Raw genomic sequence first — 25,159 nt, 5'->3', positions numbered from 1 at the left:
TGAATTAAACGAAGGTGATCTGTCCACCACGTTAGAGAGTGCCGAACAATCGGTTTTAAAGATATTAATTGATATATCTTCGTGTAATCCCTGCACCATTGGTTCAGCATACAGAGCTGAAGAGGTCGCATGTGAAAACGAGCAAAGGGGATCGCGTCCGATGCAGCAGTCATAAGACCTAGAATTTCCATGCATAAGGCTACCGAAGGGAATGATTGAGACTGAAGGTTTCGACAGGCTGTAATCAATTTTAGACGTCTCTTGTCTGTTAAAGACAGAGTCATGGACACTGAATCTATCTGGAAACCCAGAAAGGTTACCCTTGTTTGAGGAATCAAAGAACTTTTTGGTAAATTGATCCTCCAACCATGATCTTGAAGAAACAACACAAGTCGATTCGTATGAGACTCTGCTAAATGTAAAGACTGAGCAAGTACCAAGATATCGTCCAAATAAGGAAATACCACAATACCCTGTTCTCTGATTACAGACAGAAGGGCACCGAGAATCTTTGTGAAAATTCTTGGAGCTGTAGCAAGGCCAAACGGTAGAGCCACAAATTGGTAATGCTTGTCTAGAAAAGAGAATCTCAGGAACTGATAATGATCTGGATGAATCGGAATATGCAGATATGCATCCTGTAAATCTATTGTGGACATATAATTCCCTTGCTGAACAAAAGGCAATATAGTCCTTACAGTTACCATCTTGAACGTTGGTATCCTTACATAACGATTCAATAATTTTAGATCCAGAACTGGTCTGAAGGAATTCTCCTTCTTTGGTACAATGAAGAGATTTGAATAAAACCCCATCCCCTGTTCCGGAACTGGAACTGGCATAATTACTCCAGCCAACTCTAGATCTGAAACACAATTCAGAAATGCTTGAGCTTTCACTGGATTTACTGGGACATGGGAAAGAAAAAATCTCTTTGCAGGAGGTCTCATCTTGAAACCAATTCTGTACCCTTCTGAAACAATGTTCTGAATCCAAAGATTGTGAACAGAATTGATCCAAATTTCTTTGAAAAAAACGTAACCTGCCCCCTACCAGCTGAACTGGAATGAGGGCCGTACCTTCATGTGAACTTAGAAGCAGGCTTTGCCTTTCTAGCAGGCTTGGATTTATTCCAGACTGGAGATGGTTTCCAAACTGAAACTGCTCCTGAGGACGAAGGATCAGGCTTTTGTTCTTTGTTGAAACGAAAGGAACGAAAACGATTGTTAGCCCTGTTTTTACCTTTAGACTTTTTATCCTGTGGTAAAAAAGTTCCTTTCCCACCAGTAACAGTTGAAATAATAGAATCCAACTGAGAACCAAATAATTTGTTTCCCTGGAAAGAAATGGAAAGTAGAGTTGATTTAGAAGCCATATCAGCATTCCAGGTCTTAAGCCATAAAGCTCTTCTGGCTAAGATAGCCAGAGACATAAACCTAACATCAACTCTAATAATATCAAAAATGGCATCACAGATGAAATTATTAGCATGCTGGAGAAGAATAATAATATCATGAGAATCACGATTTGTTACTTGTTGCGCTAGAGTTTCCAACCAAAAAGTTGAAGCTGCAGCAACATCAGCCAATGATATAGCAGGTCTAAGAAGATTACCTGAACATAGATAAGCTTTTCTTAGAAAAGATTCAATTTTTCTATCTAAAGGATCCTTAAACGAGGTACCATCTGACGTAGGAATGGTAGTACGTTTAGCAAGGGTAGAAATAGCCCCATCAACTTTAGGGATTTTGTCCCAAAATTCTAACCTGTCAGGCGGAACAGGATATAATTGCTTAAAACGTTTAGAAGGAGTAAATGAATTACCCAATTTATCCCATTCCTTAGAAATTACTGCAGAAATAGCATTAGGAACAGGAAAGACTTCTGGAATAACCACAGGAGCTTTAAAAACCTTATCCAAACGTATAGAATTAGTATCAAGAGGACTAGAATCCTCTATTTCTAAAGCAATTAGTACTTCTTTAAGTAAAGAGCGAATAAATTCCATCTTAAATAAATATGAAGATTTATCAGCATCAATCTCTGAGATAGAATCCTCTGAACCAGAAGAGTCCAAAGAATCAGAATGATGGTGTTCATTTAAAAATTCATCTGTAGAGAGAGAAGATTTAAAAGACTTTTTACGTTTACTAGAAGGAGAAATAACAGACAAAGCCTTCTTTATGGATTCAGAAACAAAATCTCTTATGTTATCAGGAACATTCTGCACCTTAGATGTTGAGGGAACTGCAACAGGCAATGGTACATCACTAAAGGAAATATTATCTGCTTTAACAAGTTTGTCATGACAATTATTACAAACAACAGCTGGAGGAATAGCTACCAAAAGTTTACAGCAGATACACTTAGCTTTGGTAGATCCAGCAGGCAGTGGTTTTCCTGTAGTATCTTCTGGCTCAGATGCAACGTGAGACATCTTGCAATATGTAAGAGAAAAAACAACATATAAAGCAAAATAGATCAAATTCCTTATAAGACAGTTTCAGGAATGGGAAAAAAATGCCAAACATCAAGCTTCTAGCAACCAGAAGCAAATGAAAAATGAGACTGAAATAATGTGAGACAAAAGCGACGCCCATATTTTTTGGCGCCAAATAAGACGCCCACATTATTTGGCGCCTAAATGCTTTTGGCGCCAAAAATGACGCCACATCCGGAACGCCGACATTTTTGGCGCAAAATAACGTCAAAAATGACGCAACTTCCGGCGACACGTATGACGCCGGAAACGGAAAATAATTTTTGCGCCAAAAAAGTCCGCGCCAAGAATGACGCAATAAAATGAAGCATTTTCAGCCCCCGCGAGCCTAACAGCCCACAGGGAAAAAAAAAAAGTCAAATTTTTGAGGTAAGAAAAAATATGATAATTTAAAGCATAATCCCAAATATGAAACTGACTGTCTGGAAATAAGGAAAGTTGAACATTCTGAGTCAAGGCAAATAAATGTTTGAATACATATATTTAGAACTTTATAAATAAAGTGCCCAACCATAGCTTAGAGTGTCACAGAAAATAAGACTTACTTACCCCAGGACACTCATCTACATGTTTGTAGAAAGCCAAACCAGTACTGAAACGAGAATCAGTAGAGGAAATGGTAAATATAAGAGTATATCGTCGATCTGAAAAGGGAGGTAAGAGATGAATCTCTACGACCGATAACAGAGAACCTTATGAAATAGATCCCATAGAAGGAGATCACTGCATTCAATAGGCAATACTCTCTTCACATCCCTCTGACATTCACTGCACGCTGAGAGGAAAACCGGGCTCCAACTTGCTGCGGAGCGCATATCAACGTAGAATCTAGCACAAACTTACTTCACCACCTCCCTTGGAGGCAAAGTTTGTAAAACTGATTTGTGGGTGTGGTGAGGGGTGTATTTATAGGCATTTTAAGGTTTGGGAAACTTTGCCCCTCCTGGTAGGAATGTATATCCCATACGTCACTAGCTCATGGACTCTTGTTAATTACATGAAAGAAAACTGAAATATAAGCAGAAGAATCAAACTGAAACAGCTGCCTGAAGTACTATTCTACCAAAAACTGCTGCTGAAGAAGAGAAAACATCAAAATGGTAGAATTTAGTAAAAACATGCAAAGAGGACCAAGTCATTGCTTTGCAAATCTGATCAACAGAAGCTTCATTCTTAAAAGTCCAGGAAGTAGAAACTGACCCAGTAGAATGAGCCGTAATCCTCTGAGGCGGGGATTAACCCGACTCCAAATAAGCATGATGAATCAAAAGCCTTAACCAAGATGCCAAAGAAAAGGCAGAAGCCTTCTGACCTTCCTAAAACCAGAAAAGATAACAAATAGACTAGAAGTCTGTCTGAAATCTGAGTAGCTTCAACATAATATTTCAAAACTCTTACCACATCCAAAGAATGTAAGCATCTTACCAAAGAATTCTTAGGATTAGGACACAAGGAAGGGACAATAATCCCTCTACTAATGTTGTTAGAATTCACAACTTTAGGTAAAAATTGAAATGAGGACAGCAAAAACCACCTTATCCTGATGAAAATCAGAAAAAGGAGATTTTACAAGAAAGAACAGATAATTCAAAAACTGTTCTAGCTGAAGAGATGTCTAAAAAGAACAATACTTTCCATGAAAGTAATTAATGTCCAAAGAAAGCATATGCTCAAACAGAAGAGCCTGTAAAGCCTTCCGAACCAAAATAAGACTCCAAGTAGGAGAAATTGGCTTAATGACAGGCTTGATATGAACCAAAGCCTGAACAAAACAATGAATATCAGAAAGATTTAGCAATTCTTACTGTGAAACAGCACAGAAAAAGCAGAGATTTGTCCTTTCAAGGAACATGCAGACAAAACCTTATGAAGAACTATAAAATCCTATGAATTCTAAAAGAATGCCAAGAGAATTCATAAGAAGAGCATCATGAGATGTAAATCTTCCAAACTCGATAATAAATCCTACTAGTCACAGATTTACGAGCCTGCAACCTAGTATTAATCACTGAGTCAGAGAAACTTCTATGACTAAGTACTAAGCGTTAAATTTTCATACCATCAAATTAATAATTTGAATTCCTGATGAAAAAAAACGAATGTTAAGATATAAGGTCTGGCCTTAATGGAAGTAACCAAGATTGGCAACTGGACATCCGAACAAGAACCATATACCAAAACCTGTGTGGCCATGCTGGAACCACCAGCCACACCAAAGATTGCTCTCTGATGTTTTAGAAAATCACTCTAAAAAGAAGAACCAGAGATGAAAAAATATAGGCAGATTGATAATTCCAAGAAAGTGTTAATGCATACACTACTTCCGCCTGAGGATCCCAGGACCTGAATAGGCCCCTGGGAAGTTCCTTGTTTAGATGAGATGCCATCAGATCTATTTCTGGAAGCCCTCACATCTGAAAAAATTGAAAAACATATCTGGGTAAAGAGACCATTCTCCCGGATGTAAAGCTTGATTAACAGAGATAATCCGCTTCCAAATTGTCTATACCTGAGAAAAGGACCACAGAAATTAGATAGGAGCTGGATTTAGCCCAAGCAAATATCCGAGATACTTCTGTCACAGCCTAAAGACTGATAGTCCCACCCTGATGATTGACATACGCCACAGTTGGGACATTGTCTGTCTGAAAAAACGCCTCTTCTTCAAAAAGAAACCAAACTGAAGAACTCTGAGAATGCACGGAGTTCCAAAATATCAAAAGGTAATCTCGCCTCCTGAGATTTCCAAACCCCTTGTGCTGACAGAGATCCTCAGACAGCCTCCCAACCTAAAAGACTCGTATCTGTAGAGATCATGGTCCAGGTTGAAAGAACCGAAGAGATCTGTAGAACTAAATGATGGTGATCTTAACCACCGAATCAAAGATAGTTAAACCTTAGGATTCAAAGATATAAAAAGTGATATCCTAGAATCCCTGCACCATTATTCAGCATAAAAAACTGGAAAGCTTTCCTATGAAAAGAGCAAAGGAAATCGAAACCAATGCTACAGCCATGAAAACCTAAAATTTCTATGCATATATAGGCGCTTGAAGGAAATAATAGAGACTGAAGTTTCCGACAAACGGAACCCAATAAACTTGTCATTTGTCTGTTAGAGACAAAAACATTGACACAATCTATCTGGAAACCTAAAAATTGTGATCCTTGTGTGAGGAATCAAGGAGCTTTTGATAAAAAGATCCTCTAACCATGTCTTGAAGAAACAACAAAGTTGAATCGTATGAGATTCCGCAGAACGAAAAGACTGAGCCAGTACCACGATACCGTCCAAATAAGGAACACTGAGAACCTTGAAAAGATTCTTAGAGCTGTCGCTAGACCAGAAGGAAAAACAACAAATTGGTAATGCTTGTCAAAAAAAGAGAATCTCAGAAAATAAAAATAATCTGAATGAAAACAGAAAATGAAGATATGCATCTATTGTATCTATTGTAAACAAATAATGCCATCACTGACCAAAAAGGCAGAATAGACCATATAAATACCATTCTAAAAGATGGTACACTTAAATGACAGTTCAAAAAGATTTTCTATCTTTGGAACAATGAATAGTCTTGAAAAAAACTGCCAAAACCCAGTTCCTAAAAAGAAACTGGAATAAATACCCCAGAAAACTCCAGGTCTGAGACACACTTCAGGATAGTGTTAGTCTTACTGGAATAGCTGGAATATGATAGAGAAAAAAGACTTCTCACAGACAGTTTTACTTTGAAACCTATTCTGTACCCAAAGTCTAAGAAGTTTGGACCGAATAGAACAAATTTAAAAAAAAGTCTTAACCTGCCCCTTACCAGCCAAGCTGGAATAAGAATCGCACCTACATGCAAATTTGGGGAGCTGACTTTGAACTTTAAAAAGGCTTAATTGAATGAAGAAAAAAACTTCCAATTATAAACATGTTACTTGGGGAAGAATTCAGGATTCCGTTCCTTAGTAAGAACAGAAAACTAATATAAGCTTAAAGTTTTAGTCTTAGAACTCAATCTTGAAGCCCAGAGTAACAGTTAAATAATTGAATCCAATTATGAACCAAATAATTGATTATCTTGGAAAAAAAGAAATATGGATTTTAGAAATCAAATTAGCATTCCAAGATTGAAATCACAAAATTCTTCTATCTAAAATAGCTAAAGACATAGATTAAACCTCATTTGCGAAAATATTTAATAAAATGACAACACAAATGTAATTATTAGCATGTTAATTAAGTTAAAGGATCAGACAACACACTGGACTTGCACAAACAACAAATGCAAGATAATAAGACAATGCAATAGCACTTAGTCTGAACTTCAAATAAGTAGATTTTGTCCTTTTAACAATGCTAAACAAATCATAATCCGATACTTGATCTTAAAGTATTCAACCAGAAAGATGCAGCAATTGCAACATCAGCCAAATAAATTACAGGTCTAAGAAAAGTACCTGAAAATAATTTTCCTTAAATAAGATACGACCATCTGAAGGAAAAAAATAAATACTATTTGCTATAAGAATAATAGTATATTTAGCAGGAGTAGAGATAGCCCCATTAACTTGGGGAATCTTTCCTCAAAACTGAAAACTAACTGCCGGCAAAGAATACAATTTAAAAGCCTTAAAGAAAATTCTCAGCCTATTCCATTCCCTAGTATCAGGAACTGGAAAAAAAACCTCTGAAGAAACCACAGAAAATAAATAAGCTGAATTTAAATGTTAGCTAGTCCTTAAAATCAAAAGAACTAGATATTTCAATATCCAAAATAATCAACACCTTTTGAACAAAGAACAAATGTACTCTATTAAAAAATAAAAAAGTAGATTTGTTAGTGTCAATACCTGATGAAGAAAAATTCTGAATGAGAAAAAAAGCACCATCAGAGAAAGATAATTCATTATATTGTTGGTCATTTGAAACTTCATCAACTAAAATAGAAGTTTGAAAAAGACCTAAAAATTTTATTAGAAGGCGGGATGTCAGACAAAGCCTTTAAAATAGAATCAGAAAAATATTCTTATAAATTTCTAAGTATATCTTGTACATAAGATATAAAAAGAATAGCACTATATAAAGCATAAATACTAATGGATTATGCATGTAAAAGTTTATCATGATAACGTATTACAAACCATAGCTAAAGATAAAAATTCATAACATTAAAATAAATGAACTTAGCTTTGGTAGGACTGATATCAGTCAACAGGAATCCCTCAGCATTTCTTGATACAGGAATAGTGATGTCGCGAACCTAAAATTTTCGGTTCGCGAACTGCGGACTTGAACTTCTGGTATTTTTCGCGAACGCGCGAACCGCCATTGAATTCAATAGGCAGGCGAACTTTAAAACCTACAAGGACTCTTTCTGGCCACAATAGTGATGGAAAAGTTGTTTCAAGGGTACTAACACCTGGACTGTTGCATGCTGGAGGGGGATCCCTGGCAAAACTCCCATGGCAGAGTCTGCTTTTAAGCTATAATGTGTCTAAATCAACTAACATTCCCAAAGTGGCTGTCTCAAAACATCCCGGACAGAAGATAGATTGATAGTGATAGATAGGATAGATAGATATACATAGATTGATAGTTAGATAGAATCGATAGAAGAGAAATAGATAGATTTTTTAGATATATAATTACCCTAATAAATTCTAATAATCAAACATGCGTTCTTGGACCCAACTAGCTTGTGTCAATTAGTACTTTTCTTAGCACTTTAATCCCTGTTTCCCCCCCCCCCCTATCGGGGGAGTTCTATATGGCCTGCCAGATTACCCTGAAAAATTATAATAATAAGACATGTGGTCTGCTACCTATTTTAACGAGGTTGTGTTTTAAGTACTACCATTCTTAGCACTTTAATCTCTGTAACTCCCCCTATTTGGTGAGGTCTATACGGCCTGGATGATTACCCATACAAAATATAATAATAAGACATCTGCTCTTGGTTTGCAACCCATGGTAACTATGTTGTGTTAATTAGTAATGTCCTTCGCATTTTAATAGCTGTTACTCATACTCACCCTATCGGTGGAGGTCTATATGGCCTGCATGATTACCCTTACAAAATATAACAACCAAACATATGCTCTGGGACCCATGGTAAGTAGGTTGTGTTAAGTAGTACTGTTCTTTGCATTTTCATACCTGTTACAACACCAAATGGTGGCAGGTCTATCTGGCCTTCATGATTAGCTGCACCCAAACCCAAAAAAAAGCCGAGTTGTCTTAGATTAACACCCATGGCTAACTCTGTTGTTTCAATTAGTACTATTCTTAGCACTTTCATCCCTGTTACGGGCGGTCTACATGGCCATCATGATTAGCCAAACAAAATACTACAATCCAACCTTTGCTCAGTCTTCATAGGCCCTTCATTGTCTGTATTTTGATAGTACAGTTCTTATTATTTTTATAGCTGATACAACACCGAATGTTGTCAGCTCTATATGGCCTGCATGATTAGCTGCACCCAATACAAAAATAAATCCAAGCGGTCTTGGATTAACACCCATGGCTAACTCTGTTGTTTCAAGTAGTACTATTCTTAGCACTTTCATCTCATCATCCCTGTTACTTCCAGGACTCTCGGTGGTGGTGGTCTACATGGCCATCATGATTAGCCTAACCAAATACTACAATCCATCCTTGGCTCAGTCTTCCTAAGGCCCTTCATTGGCTGTATTTTGGTAGTACTGTTCTTATTACTACATGGTGGTCTACATGGCCATCATGATTAGCCTAACCAAATACTACAATCCAACCTTGGCTCAGTCTTCCTAAGGCCCTTCATTGGCTGTATTTTGGTAGTACTGTTCTTATTAGTTTAATAGCTGATACGACACCGAATGTTGTCAGCTCTATATAGCCTGCATGAATAGCCGCACCCAAAGCCAAAAAAAAAGCCAAGCGGTTTTGCACTAACACCCATGGCTAACTCTGTTGTTTCAAGTTCTAATATTCTTAGCTCTTTCATCTCATCATCCCTGTTACTTCCAGGACTCTCGGTGGTGGTGGTCTACATGGCCATCATGATTAGCCTAACCAAATACTACAATCCAACCTTGGCCCAGTCTTCCTAAGGCCCTTCATTGGCTGTATTTTGGTAGTACTGTTCTTATTAGTTTAATAGCTGATACGACACCAAATGTTTTCAGCTCTATATGGCCTGCATGAATAGCCGCACCCAAAGCCAAAAAAAAGCCAAGCTGTTTTGCACTAACACCCATGGCTAACTCTGTTGTTTCAAGTTCTACTATTCTTAGCTCTTTCATCTCATCATCCCTGTTACTTCCAGGACTCTCGGTGGTGGTGGTCTACATGGCCATCAGGATTAGCCTAACCAAATACTACAATCCAACCTTGGCCCAGTCTTCCTAAGGCCCTTCATTGGCTGTATTTTGGTAGTACTGTTCTTATTAGTTTAATAGCGGATACGACACCGAATGTTTTCAGCTCTATATGGCCTGCATGAATAGCCGCACCCAAAGGCAAAAAAAAGCCAAGCGGTTTTGCACTAAAACCCATGGCTAACTCTGTTGTTTCAAGTTCTACTATTCTTAGCTCTTTCATCTCATCATCCCTGTTACTTCCAGGACTCTCGGTGGTGGTGGTCTACATGGCCATCATGATTAGCCTAACCAAATACTACAATCCAACCTTGGCTCAGTCTTCCTAAGGCCCTTCATTGGCTGTATTTTGGTAGTACTGTCATCCTTTTGAATAAAAGATTACAGTAAAGGCCTTAATTTTAGAAACCCACAGATCATTATTTGCAACCGTGAATTTAGAAAAAAAAATTGATTACACACCCGTCACACTTATTTATGCTCAGGCCTTTTTAATACGAGGGTCCCGGAGCCTCAACCGAAACAACAGCATGAAAGAGGAGATATGTCATCCTTTTGAATAAAAGATTACAGGAAAGGCATTGATTTTAGAAACCCACAGATCATTATTTGCAACCGTGAAATTAGAAAAAAACATTCATTAGACAGCCGTGACACTTATTTATGCTCAGGCCTTTTTAATACGAGGGTCCCGGAGCCTCAACCGAAACAACAGCATGAAAGAGGAGATATGTCATCCTTTTGAATAAAAGATTACAGGAAAGGCATTGATTTTAGAAACCCACAGATCATTATTGCAACCGTGAAATTAGAAAAAAACATTGATTAGACAGCCGTGACACTTATTTATGCTCAGGCCTTTTTAATATGAGGGTCCCGGAGCCTCAACCGAAACAACAGCATGAAAGAGGAGATATGTCATCCTTTTGAATAAAAGATTACAGTAAAGGCATTGATTTTAGAAACCCACAGATCATTATTTGCAACCGTGAATTTAGAAAAAAAAATTGATTACACACCCGTGACACTTATTTATGCTCAGGCCTTTTTAATACGAGGGTCCCGGAGCCTCAACCGAAACAACAGCATGAAAGAGGAGATATGTCATCCTTTTGAATAAAAGATTACAGTAAAGGCATTGATTTTAGAAACCCACAGATCATTATTTGCAACCGTGAAATTAGAAAAAAACATTGATTACACACCCGTGACACTTATTTATGTTCAGGCCTTTTTAATACGAGGGTCCCGGAGCCTCAACCGAAACAACAGCATGAAAGAGGAGATATGTCATCCTTTTGAATAAAAGATTACAGGAAAGGCATTGATTTTAGAAACCCACAGATCATTATTTGCAACCGTGAATTTAGAAAAAAAAATTGATTACACACCCGTGACACTTATTTATGCTCAGGCCTTTTTAATACGAGGGTCCCGGAGCCTCAACCGAAACAACAGCATGAAAGAGGAGATATGTCATCCTTTTGAATAAAAGATTACAGTAAAGGCATTGATTTTAGAAACCCACAGATCATTATTTGCAACCGTGAAATTAAAAAAAAACATTGATTACACACCCGTGACACTTATTTATGCTCAGGCCTTTTTAATACGAGGGTCCCGGAGCCTCAACCGAAACAACAGCATGAAAGAGGAGATATGTCATCCTTTTGAATAAAAGATTACAGGAAAGGCATTGATTTTAGAAACCCACAGATCATTATTTCCAACCGTGAAATTAGAAAAAAACATTCATTAGACAGCTGTGACACTTATTTATGCTCATGCCTTTTTAATACGAGGGTCCCGGAGCCTCAACCGAAACAACAGCATGAAAGAGGAGATATGTCATCCTTTTGAATAAAAGATTACAGGAAAGGCATTGATTTTAGAAACCCACAGATCATTATTTGCAACCGTGAAATTAGAAAAAAACATTCATTAGACAGCCGTGACACTTATTTATGCTCAGCCCTTTTTAATACGAGGGTCCCGGAGCCTCAACCGAAACAACAGCATGAAAGAGGAGATATGTCATCCTTTTGAATAAAAGATTACAGGAAAGGCATTGATTTTATAAACCCACAGATCATTATTTGCAACCGTGAAATTAGAAAAAAACATTCATTAGACAGCCGTGACACTTATTTATGCTCAGGCCTTTTTAATACGAGGGTCCCGGAGCCTCAACCGAAAAAACAGCATGAAAGAGGAGATATGTCATCCTTTTGAATAAAAGATTACAGGAAAGGCATTGATTTTAGAAACCCACAGATCATTATTTGCAACCGTGAAATTGGAAAAAAAAATTGATTACACACCCGTGACACTTATTTATGCTCAGGCCTTTTTAATACGATGGTCCCGGAGCCTCAACCGAAACAACAGCATGAAAGAGGAGATATGTCATCCTTTTGAATAAAAGATTACAGTAAAGGCATTGATTTTAGAAACCCACAGATCATTATTTGCAACCGTGAAATTAGAAAAAAACATTGATTACACAGCCGTGACACTTATTTATGCTCAGGCCTTTTTAATACGAGGGTCCCGGAGCCTCAACCGAAAAAACAGCATGAAAGAGGAGATATGTCATCCTTTTGAATAAAAGATTACAGGAAAGGCATTGATTTTATAAACCCACAGATCATTATTTGCAACCGTGAAATTAGAAAAAAACATTGATTACACAGCCGTGACACTTATTTATGCTCAGGCCTTTTTAATACGAGGGTCCCGGAGCCTCAACCGAAACAACAGCATGAAAGAGGAGATATGTTATCCTTTTGAATAAAAGATTACAGTAAAGGCATTGATTTTAGAAACCCACAGATCATTATTTGCAACCGTGAAATTAGAAAAAAACATTGATTACACACCCGTGACACTTATTTATGCTCAGGCCTTTTTAATACGAGGGTCCCGGAGCCTCAACCGAAAAAACAGCATGAAAGAGGAGATATGTCATCCTTTTGAATAAAAGATTACAGGAAAGGCATTGATTTTAGAAACCCACAGATCATTATTTGCAACCGTGAAATTGGAAAAAAAAATTGATTACACACCCGTGACACTTATTTATGCTCAGGCCTTTTTAATACGATGGTCCCGGAGCCTCAACCGAAACAACAGCATGAAAGAGGAGATATGTCATCCTTTTGAATAAAAGATTACAGTAAAGGCATTGATTTTAGAAACCCACAGATCATTATTTGCAACCGTGAAATTAGAAAAAAACATTGATTACACAGCCGTGACACTTATTTATGCTCAGGCCTTTTTAATACGAGGGTCCCGGAGCCTCAACCGAAAAAACAGCATGAAAGAGGAGATATGTCATCCTTTTGAATAAAAGATTACAGGAAAGGCATTGATTTTAGAAACCCACAGATCATTATTTGCAACCGTGAAATTAGAAAAAAACATTCATTAGACAGCCGTGACACTTATTTATGCTCAGGCCTTTTTAATACGAGGGTCCCGGAGCCTCAACCGAAACAACAGCATGAAAGAGGAGATATGTCATCCTTTTGAATAAAAGATTACAGGAAAGGCATTGATTTTAGAAACCCACAGATCATTATTTGCAACCGTGAAATTAGAAAAAAACATTGATTACACAGCCGTGACACTTATTTATGCTCAGGCCTTTTTAATACGAGGGTCCCGGAGCCTCAACCGAAAAAACAGCATGAAAGAGGAGATATGTCATCCTTTTGAATAAAAGATTACAGGAAAGGCATTGATTTTAGAAACCCACAGATCATTATTTGCAACCGTGAAATTAGAAAAAAAAATTGATTACACACCCGTGACACTTATTTATGCTCAGGCCTTTTTAATACGATGGTCCCGGAGCCTCAACCGAAACAACAGCATGAAAGAGGAGATATGTCATCCTTTTGAATAAAAGATTACAGTAAAGGCATTGATTTTAGAAACCCACAGATCATTATTTGCAACCGTGAAATTAGAAAAAAACATTGATTACACAGCCGTGACACTTATTTATGCTCAGGCCTTTTTAATACGAGGGTCCCGGAGCCTCAACCGAAAAAACAGCATGAAAGAGGAGATATGTCATCCTTTTGAATAAAAGATTACAGGAAAGGCATTGATTTTAGAAACCCACAGATCATTATTTGCAACCGTGAAATTAGAAAAAAACATTGATTACACAGCCGTGACACTTATTTATGCTCAGGCCTTTTTAATACGAGGGTCCCGGAGCCTCAACCGAAACAACAGCATGAAAGAGGAGATATGTCATCCTTTTGAATAAAAGATTACAGTAAAGGCATTGATTTTAGAAACCCACAGATCATTTATATGACCCGTGTAATAGAAAAAAACATTCATTAAACACCGGTTACACTTATTTATCCTCAGGCCTTGTTAATACGAGGGTCCCGGAGCCGCAACTGAAACAACAGCATGAAAGAGGACATATGTCAATCTTTTTGAATTATAGATTACAGGAAAGGCATTGATTTTAGAAACACTGAGATAATTACTTGCAACCGGGAAATAAAAAAAAACATTGAACAGACACCCAGTACACTTTATTATCCATAGGCCTTTTCAGCAGAGGCTCCAGGACCCTCAACAAAAACAAGAGCAGGGAGCTGGGCATAGGAGTACAATGGAGTGTGACAATAATAATCTGAAGGTGAAGATTGCATAGTTGTGGCATTTTAATTTTGTTATCGTGGGAACTTAGTACTTGCAATGACCTTGCTCTGGTGAATCCATATCGCAAATGTGTTATTTAAAGCACTGTTTGTCTATTTTTTTGAATATCAGCATTTGGTAAATGAAGCTCAACTTAAGGCTGGGGAGAAACAACCTTTCTTCTGGCTGTTTGCAAATGTTGTGGCTCTGGACAAACATGTGAATAAGGGGCCATCAGCCATATTCTGCACGCAACCCCTTTGATGATTGACGATAAACATGTGTCACCTGCAAGCAGAGCTCGTTACTTCTGTCTAAATCATCTTCCTGGTATGGACAGGCCACTGTTTCCCACAGCAAGTACGAATTTTGAAATACAAGATTGTCTTGAGTATGGTAGGAAACCAAAGTTTATTTAATTCTGTACTATCTATCACCACAAAAAATTAACTTCTTGAAGCAACAAAAATGCCAGCAATTTCATGTGGTTATGGATGACAAGGACGTCATGTCCTTTGGTGCACAGAGATGGAGACGATTTTTGCCCTCCCTGTACACTACCCAGATGTCTCAAACATCACCAGAAACACAATACAGCCACTCTTGTGAAGTTCCTGGAGTGTTCCGGTAGCCATCTCTTTGCGCTCCTAAAAGAATACTTTATCAGTGTTTTTGTATACATCTGACAACAGCTTCGGAGACTGTGGTGACGCACATGTTATTTACTGTTGTTCCAGCTGTGGCAATATCAATTGGCATGAAAAAGTTAAGATTTGTGGGTTGGGGAGCCTATAGCTGTTAAGGTAGGATGTGTGTTTGAGGAGCTCCAGGTCTTACAAGTTACTTTGGAGTTAGTTTTCAACCTTAATTTAATTTTCTTTTTGGGATTCATAGTCACACTTTCTGGGGCTATCCAAGAGGAGCCCGGTAAAAGCAGTAGTAGTCACCCCTTATATCAACGGGTACCGAGACCTGTTTTTTGCCTTTCCAATATTGCGCCGTACCCCAAACTAATCCTGAATGAAAAAAAAAAAAAAAAATTTGAACTAGTGACGCACATTTTATGCACGCTGTGGCAATTGCAATTTGCAATAAAAATAATCTGCTAACAACAACCACTACCTACGACCACACCTGACTCCTGAAGTCATGCTTCAGTTATTAAGTCAAGTTAAATAGATTTTTTTTTTTTTTATGCTCAGCAGAGGCTCCAGGACCCTCGACAAAACCAGCAGCAGGAAAGAGGACATATGGCATCCTTTTGAAAAAATGATTATAGGAAAGGCATTGATTTCAGAAACACAGAGATCATTAGTTGCAAACGGTAAATAGAAAAAAAATTGATTAGACACCCAGTACACTTATTTTTCATTAGGCCTTTTTAATAAGATTAAGAGGCTCCTGGAGCCTCAACAGAAACAACAGCATTGAAAAGTACATATGGCATCCTTGTGAATAATAGATTACAGGAAAGGCATTGATTTTAGAAACCCGTGGATAATTTTTTGCAACCATGAAATCTAAAAAAACATAGATTATACACCAAGTACACTTATTTATCCTTAGGCCTTTTTAGCAGAGGCTCCAGGACCCTCCACAAAACCAGCAGCATGAAAGAGGACATATGGCATCCTTTAGAAAATTAGATTACAGGAAAGGCATTGATTTTAGAAACACAGAGATCATTAGTTGCAACCATGAAATCACAAAAAACTTTGATTATACACCAAGTACACTTATTTATCCTTAGGCCTTTTTAGCAGAGGCTCCAGGACCCTCCACAAAACCAGCAGCATGAAAGAGGACATATGGCATCCTTTAGAAAATTAGATTACAGGAAAGGCATTGATTTTAGAAACACAGAGATCATTAGTTGCAACCGTGAAATCACAAAAAACTTCGATTATACACCAAGTATACTTATTTATCCTTAGGCCTTTTTAGCAGAGGCTCCAGGACCCTCCACAAAACCAGCAGCATGAAAGAGGACATATGGCATCCTTTAGAAAATTAGATTACAGGAAAGGCATTGATTTTAGAAACACAGAGATCATTAGTTGCAACCGTGAAATCTAAAAAAAAATAGATTATACACCCAGTACACTTATTTATCCTTAGGCCTTTTTAGAAGAGTGTCCCGGAGCCTCAACAGAAAGAACAGCATGAAAGAGGACATATGGCATCCTTTTGAAAAATAGATTACAGGAAAGGCATTGATTTTAGAAAGACAGAAAAAATTTGTTACAAACGGGAAATCTAAAAAAACATTGAATAGACACCCAGTACACTTCTTTATCCTTCGGCCTTTTAGCAGAGGCTCCAGGACACTCAACAAAACCAGCAGTAGGAAAGAGGACATATGGCATCCTTTGTGAAAAAAAGATTATAGGAAAGGCATTGATTTTAGAAACCTGGGGATAATTTGTTGCAACCGTGAATTTGAATTAAAAAAATGGTTGGATGGACACCCAGTACAATTCTTTCTCCCTAGGCCTTTTTATAAGAGGGTCCAGGACCCTCAAACAAAACACCAGCAGGAAAGGGGACATATGGCATACTTTTTAACAATAGAGTAAGAGTACAGGAAAGGCATTGATTTTAGAAACCCATAGATAATTTTTTGCAAATGTAAATTTGAATAAAAAAAATGATTCGATGGACACCCAGTACACCACTTTCTCCTTAGGCCTTTTTATAAGAGGGTCCTGGACCCTCAAAAAAAACACCAGCAGGAAAGAGGACATATGGCATACTTTTGAAAATTAGATTACAGGAAAGGCATTGATTTTAGAAACACAGAGATCAGTTATATGACCCAGGAAATAGAAAAAAACATTGATTGGACACCCAGTACACTTCTTTATCCTTAGTCCTTTTTATAAGAGTGTCCCGGAGCCTCAACAGAAAGAACAGCATGAAATAGGACATATGGCATCCTTTTGAAAAATAGATTACAGGAAAGGCATTGATTTTTGAAAGACAGAAAAAATTTGTTACAACCGTGAAATCTAAAAAAACATTGAATAGACACCCAGTACACTCCTTTATCCTTAGGCCTTTTTAGCAGAGGCTCCAGGACACTCAACAAAACCAGCAGTAGGAAAGAGGACATATGGCATCCTTTGTGAAAAAAAGATTATAGGAAAGGCATTGATTTTAGAAACCCGGGGATAATTTGTTGCAACCGTGAATTTTAATTAAAAAAAAATGATTGGATGGACACCCAGTCCAGGACCCTCAAACAAAAAACCAGCAGGAAAGAGGACATATGGCATACTTTTGAACAATAGAGTACAGGAAAGGCATAGATTTTAGAAACCCATAGAAATTTTTTTTAAAATGTAAATTTGAATAAAAAAATGATTCGATGGACAGCCAGTACACCTCTTTCTCCTTAGGCCTTTTTATAAGAGGGTCCTGGACCCTCAAAATAAACACCAGCAGGAAAGAGGACGTATGGCATCCTTTTGAACAATAGAGTACAGGTACAGCATTGATTTTACAAACCCAGAGATCATTTTGTTCAATTGTTAAATAGAAAAATAAAAATGAGTGGCCAACCAGTACACCTCTTTCTCCTTAGGCCTTTTTATAAGAGGGTCCTGGACACTCAAACAAAATACCAGCAGGAAAGAGAACATATGGCATACTTTGGAACAATAGAGTACTGGTACGGCATTGATTTGTGAAACCCACAGATAATTGTTTGTAAAAGTGAAATAGCACCAAAAACCATGCTTGGACTCCCACTCCAGGTCGTTCTCCTTCAGCTTTTTTATAAGAGGGTCCAGCACCCTCAACAGAAACAACTGCAGGAAACACCACCACATATGCCATCCTTTTGCACAAGCGAGTACAGGTATGGCATCCATTTTAGAAACCCAAAGATAATTGAGAGGAACCAGGAACATTTTTCTAAAAACTGGATGGGGCACCCATTACTACAGGTCGTTCTCCTTCAGCCTTTTTATATCATGGGCCACGACCCGCAACAGGCACAACAGCATGAAACACAACATATGCCACCTTTTTGCACAATAGAGTACAGGTATGTCATAGATGGAACACAGAGATAATTTAGAGCAACCAAGAGACGGATAAAGATGCTTGGTCAGTCCTACTCTTTCAAATTTGTTGCATTTTGCGTTCAATTGAATGGTACACCGGATATGAGTCATGTGTAAAGTTGTACAATTCATAACAGTTTAATCACTAGTGTTATGTGCATTATTTTTTTTATTTGAGTTTTGTACCCACAGAGATGCAGCAGAGGCCAGAAAAATTAGGAATGTACAAATTGGGGTATTGTTGGAGCAACTGCTGTAGCAGCGGCCAGAAAAATAGATGTTTGTAAAACATTTATAAAGTGACCTAAAAGCTTGTGGCTTGAACACTAGTTGTTGGCGGATAAGTCAAGCAAGTCCTTCGTCTTTATAACCAAAAAAAAAAGGCCAGCCTGTGTACCAGTTGTAGCCCAAGGCAGCTCATATCATCATCAGTAGTTTTTTATTCAAATGTATCGCCCAATGTCAGTCCCTTCGGGATCCAGCCCTCATTCATTTTTATAAAAGTGAGATAGTCAAGGCTTTTTTGACCTAGGCGACTTCTCTTCTCAGTGACAAAACCTCCTGCTGCACTAAAAGTCCTTTCGGACAGGACACTTGAAGCGGGGCAGGCCAGAAGTTCCATTGCAAATTGGGATAGCTCAGGCCACAAGTCCAGCCTGTACACCCAGTAGTCAAGGGGTCCATCGCTCCTGAGAGTGTCGAGATCCGCAGTTAAAGCTAGGTAGTCTGCTACCTGTCGGTTGAGTCTTTCTCTAAGGCTGGATCCCGAAAGGCTCTGATGGTGCATGGGAGTTAAAAAGGTACGCATGTCCTCCATCAACAAGACGTCAGGAAAGCGCCCGGTCCTTGCCGCCGTGGTCGTGGGAGGAGGAGGATTAATTTCATCTCTTCCCCTGTTACATTCCCGTGGTGATGTGACATCACCCTTATACGCTGTGTAAAGCATAGTTTTTAATTTATTATGAAAATGCTCCATCCTTTCCAACTTGCGGGAATTTGGTAACATTTCAGGCACTTTATGCTTATACCGGGGGTCGAGGAGCGTGGACACCCAGTACAGGTCGTTCTCCTTCAGCTTTTTTATACGAGGGTCCCTCAACAGGCACGACAGCATGAAAGAACCCATTTGAACAAGGTTGGATGCTGAGCTAATCATGTCGCGTTCCTCCTCCTCACTGATCTCACTGATGGTATCTTCTTCCCCCCAGCCACGTACAACACCACGGGCACCAAAGAGGTGACAACAACGAGCACCCTGGGATGACTGTTGTGCTCAGTCTTCCTCCTCCTCATCCTCCCCAAAGCCACATTCCTCCTCTGACTCCTCTTCCTCACAATCCTCTTCCTGCGTTGCCGCAGGTCCAGCAAGCAATGCTGATTCGGCTGTTTGCGGGGGTGATGGACACCACAACTCTCCCGCTTCCTCTTCACACTCATCTACTGCCTGATCCAGCACTCTTCGCAGGGCACGCTCCAGGAAGAAAACAAATGGTATGATGTCGCTGATGGTGCCTTCGGTGCGACTGACAAGGTTTGTCACCTCCTCAAAAGGACGCATGAGCCTACAGGCATTGCACATGAGCGTCCAGTAATTTGGCAAAAATATCCCCAGCTCCCCAGAGGCTGGCCTAGCACCCCGGTCATACAAATACTCATTAACAGCTTTTTCTTGTTGGAGCAGGCGGTCAAACATTAGGAGTGTTGAATTCCACCGTGTCGGGCTGTCGCAAATCAAGCGCCTCACTGGCAGGTTGTTTCGACGCTGGATATCAGACAAGTGCGCCATGGCCGTGTAGGAATGCCTGAAATGGCCACACACCTTCCTGGCCTGCTTCAGGACGTCCTGTAAGCCTGGGTACTTATGGACAAATCGTTGTACAATCAGATTACACACATGTGCCATGCACGGCACATGTGTCAACTTGCCCAATTTCAATGCCGCCACCAAATTACTTCCATTGTCAGAAACAACCTTGCCAATCTCCAGTTGGTGCGGAGTCAGCCACTGATCCACCTGTGCGTTCAGGGCGGTCAGGAGTGCTAGTGCGGTGTGACTCTCCGCTTTCAGGCAAGTCAACCCCAAGACGGCGTGACACTGCCGTACCCGGGATGTAGCATAGTACCTGGGGAGCTGGGGGGGTGCTATAGATGTGGAGCAAGACGCAGAAGTTGAAGAGGACTCAGCCGAGGAAGAGGTTATGGAAGAGGATGGAGTAGGAGGAGTAGAGGAGGTAGCAGCAGGCCTGCCTGCAAGTTGTGGCGGTGTCACCAACTCTTCTGCAGAGCCACGCATTCCATACTTGTCAGACGTCAGCAGGTTTACCCAATGCACAGTGTAGGTGATATACCTGCCCTGACCATGCTTTGCAGACCAGCTATCCGTGGTCATATGGACCCTTGCCCCAACGCTGTGTGCCAGACATGCCATAACTTCCTTTCTCACAACAGAGTACAGGTTTGGGATTGCCTTTTGTGAAAATAAATTTCTGCCAGGTACCTTCCACTGCGGTGTCCCAACAGATACAAATTTTTTTGAAAGCATCAGACAAGCCAGCTGTCAGACGCCGGGCAAGGGGGTGACTTTGAGAAATTGGCTTCTTACGCTCAAACATGTCCTTGACAGACACCTGACTGTGGGCAGATGACCAGGAACTGCTACGTAAGAGAGACTGAGTGGAGGATGGTTGAGAGGGGGCAAGGAGGACAGCACTGGTTAACGTGGCTGAAGATGCTGGAGCAGGAGGAGGAGGGCGGCTTTCACTTTGTGTGCTGCTTCTACTCATGTGTTCTTCCCATCGGCCTTTGTGATGGGAGACCATGTGCCTTCGCAAAGCAGTTGTACCTAGGTGGCTGTTGGACTTCCCACGACTCAGTTTCTTTTGGCACAGGTTGCAAATGGCATCTCTGTTGTCAGAGGCAGACACACAAAAAAAATGCCACACTGCTGAGCTCTGCGATGATGGCATTCTGGTGGTGGCAACAGCATGCGTTGATGGGCATCGGCGGGCTGTCTGGCTGACCCCTGGTGACGATGCATGCTGTCTGACTGTGCCACTAGCTCCTTGAGACGACCTCCCCGTGCTTCCAAATCGTCTCCTACTCCTCCTCCTCTCTGTCTCCCCATCTGAACTTTCCCCCTCTTCTTCTTCTCTTCTAGCAGGCACCCACGTGACATCCACCGACACAACATCATCAACCGCTTCACTTGTATCTGAAACATCAAGAAAGGAAGCAGCAGCGGGTACAACATCATCATCATCATCACACCGTACCTCCATGTCGGTAATGCTGCCTGTCTGAGACTGATCACTATTATCTACATCCTCTGTCAATGATGGTTGCACATCACTCATTTCTTCAAAATGATGTGTCAATAACTCCTGTGACAGATCAAGTGAAGCGGCTGTGGTGCTAGTGTTCGTGGTGACGACAGGCGGCGGAGTGGCATTGGTCACTTGAGACCTGCCCAAAGCACAACTGGACTTAGATGGTGCTTCACGGTTAGGAGGACTAGCAGCGGAAGCTGAAGAAGATTGGGTTTCCTGTGTTAGCCAGTCAACTAGGTCCTCCTCAGAAGTTTTTGCATCCCCCCTGGCACCCGGCGTCTGAACAATGTGCATATTTGTAGGGTCTAAAGGAATCACAGCACCACGACCACGACCACGGAACCTGCGGGGTGGCCTGCCTCTGCCTGTCATTTTGTTTTAAATGGACACTAACAATACTATTACACCAATTGAGTGGTGGCACTGTGAAAGTGGGCACAGTATACGCTGTGAGACTGACAACAACAAAAAAGACAGATGTTTTAAAAATCACAAATTGTTAATTTTTTGAAATATTACTAGTACTGTGGCAACAAATATGATTGTTTGGCACTATTTGGCAAATGAGCCTGTCTGGCACACACGCTGGGAGAAAGGAAACTGCAATTCAATGGCACTAGGAGACTGAAGAATCACAGTCAAAACAGTTATGATTAACAAAAATTCCAATCCTGTTACAATAAATATGAGTGGTGGCACTAATTGGCTAGTTGGGACTGGCACACAGGCAGGCAGGCAGGCAGGAGGAAAATGCAATTCAAGGGCACTAGTAGACTGCAGATTGACAGTCAAAACAGTGTTGATTGACAAATTTTGCAATACTGTTAAAAGAAATATGATTGCTAGCACTAATTGAATAGTTGGGCCTGGCACACAGGCTGGCAGGCAGTAGAAAAGTGCAATTCAATGGCACAAGCAAAATGAGGATTAAGATCAACAATCAAGATTTTTTTTATTTTAATTAGTAACTATACTGTGACAACAATTAGGATTGGTGTAAATAGTTGGCAAGATGGCCTGGCACAAAAGGATGGCAGGCAGGAGGGAGATGCAATTCAAGGACACTAGGAGACTGATTAATGACAGTCAAAACAGTGATGATTGACAATTTTTGCAATACTGTTAAAAGAAATATGATTGCTGACAACAATTGGCTAGGTGGGCCTGGCTCACAGCAGGCTGCAAGGCAGGAGGAAAGTGCTATTCAATGGCACCAGCAAACTGACGATTCAAATCACAGCAACTATTACCAAAAATTTTAATTTTTAATTATTAGAATACTGTCACAACAAATATGATTGGTGTAAATATTTTTTAAGTAGGCCTGGCACACAGGCTTGGAAGGCTGTAGAAAAGTGCTATTCTAGGGCACGAGAAAACTGAGGATTAAGATCATCAACAATAAAGATTTTTTTAATTGTAATTAGTAACTATACTGTGACAAAAAATTAGGATTGGTGTAAATAGTTGGCAAGACGGCCTGGCACAAAAGGATGGCAGGCAGGAGGGAGATGCAATTCAAGGACACTAGGAGACTGATTACTGACAGTCTAAACAGTGATGATTGACAATTTTTGCAATACTGTTAACAGAAATATGATTGCTGACAACAATTGGCTAGGTGGGCCTGGCTCACAGCAGGCTGCAAGGCAGGAGGAAAGTGTTATTCAATGGCACCAGCAAACTGACGATTCAAATCACAGCAACTATTACCAAAAATTTTAATTTTTAATTATTAGAATACTGTCACAACAAATATGATTGGTGTAAATATTTTTTAAGTAGGCCTGGCACACAGGCTTGGAAGGCTGTAGAAAAGTGCAATTCAAAGGCACGAGCAAACTGAGGGTTAAGATCATCAACAATAAAGATTTTTTTAATTGTAATTAGTAACTATACTGTGACAAAATATTTGGATTGGTGTAAATAGTTGGCAAGACGGCCTGGCACAAAAGGATGGCAGGCAGGAGGGAGATACAATTCAAGGACACTAGGAGACTGATTACTGACAGTCTAAACAGTGATGATTGCCAATGTTTGCAATACTGTTAACAGAAATATGATTGCTGACAACAATTGGCTAGGTGGGCCTGGCTCACAGCAGGCTGCAAGGCAGGAGGAAAGTGCTATTCAATGGCACCAGCAAACTGACGATTCAAATCACTGCAACTATTACCAAAAATTTTAATTTTTAATTATTAGAATACTGTCACAACAAATATGATTGGTGTAAATATTTTTTAAGTAGGCCTGGCACACAGGCTTGGAAGGCTGTAGAAAAGTGCAATTCAAAGGCACGAGCAAACTGAGGGTTAAGATCATCAACAATAAAGATTTTTTTAATTGTAATTAGTGACTATACTATGACAAAAAATTTGGATTGGTGTAAATAGTTGGCAAGACGGCCTGGCACAAAAGGATGGCAGGCAGGAGGGAGATGCAATTCAAGGACACTAGGAGACTGATTACTGACAGTCTAAACAGTGATGATTGACAATTTTTGCAATACTGTTAACAGAAATAAGATTGCTGACAACAATTGGCTAGGTGGGCCTTGCTCACAGCAGGCTGCAAGGCAGGAGGAAAGTGCTATTCAATGGCACCAGCAAACTGACGATTCAAATCACAGCAACTATTACCAAAAATTTTAATTTTTAATTATTAGAATACTGTCACAACAAATATGATTGGTGTAAATATTTTTTAAGTAGGCCTGGCACACAGGCTTGGAAGGCTGTAGAAAGTGAAATTCAAAGGCACGAGCAAACTGAGGATTAAGATCATCAACAATAAAGATTTTTTTAATTTTAATTAGTAACTATACTGTGACAAAAAATTTGGATTGGTGTAAATAGTTGGCAAGACGGCCTGGCACAAAAGGATGGCAGGCAGGAGGGAGATGCAATTCAAGGAAACTAGGAGACTGATTACTGACAGTCTAAACAGTGATGATTGACAATTTTTGAAATACTGTTAACAGAAATATGATTGCTGACAACAATTGGCTAGGTGGGCCTGGCTCACAGCAGGCTGCAAGGCAGGAGGAAAGTGCTATTCAATGGCACCAGCAAACTGACGATTCAAATCACAGCAACTATTACCAAAAATTTTAATTTTTAATTATTAGAATACTGTCACAACAAATATGATTGGTGTAAATATTTTTTAAGTAGGCCTGGCACACAGGCTTGGAAGGCTGTAGAAAAGTGCAATTCAAAGGCACGAGCAAACTGAGGGTTAAGATC

The sequence above is a fragment of the Bombina bombina genome, chromosome 4, assembly GCF_027579735.1.
Source record: "Bombina bombina isolate aBomBom1 chromosome 4, aBomBom1.pri, whole genome shotgun sequence".
NCBI lineage: Eukaryota > Metazoa > Chordata > Amphibia > Anura > Bombinatoridae > Bombina > Bombina bombina.
This window is presented reverse-complemented; position numbering follows the sequence as displayed.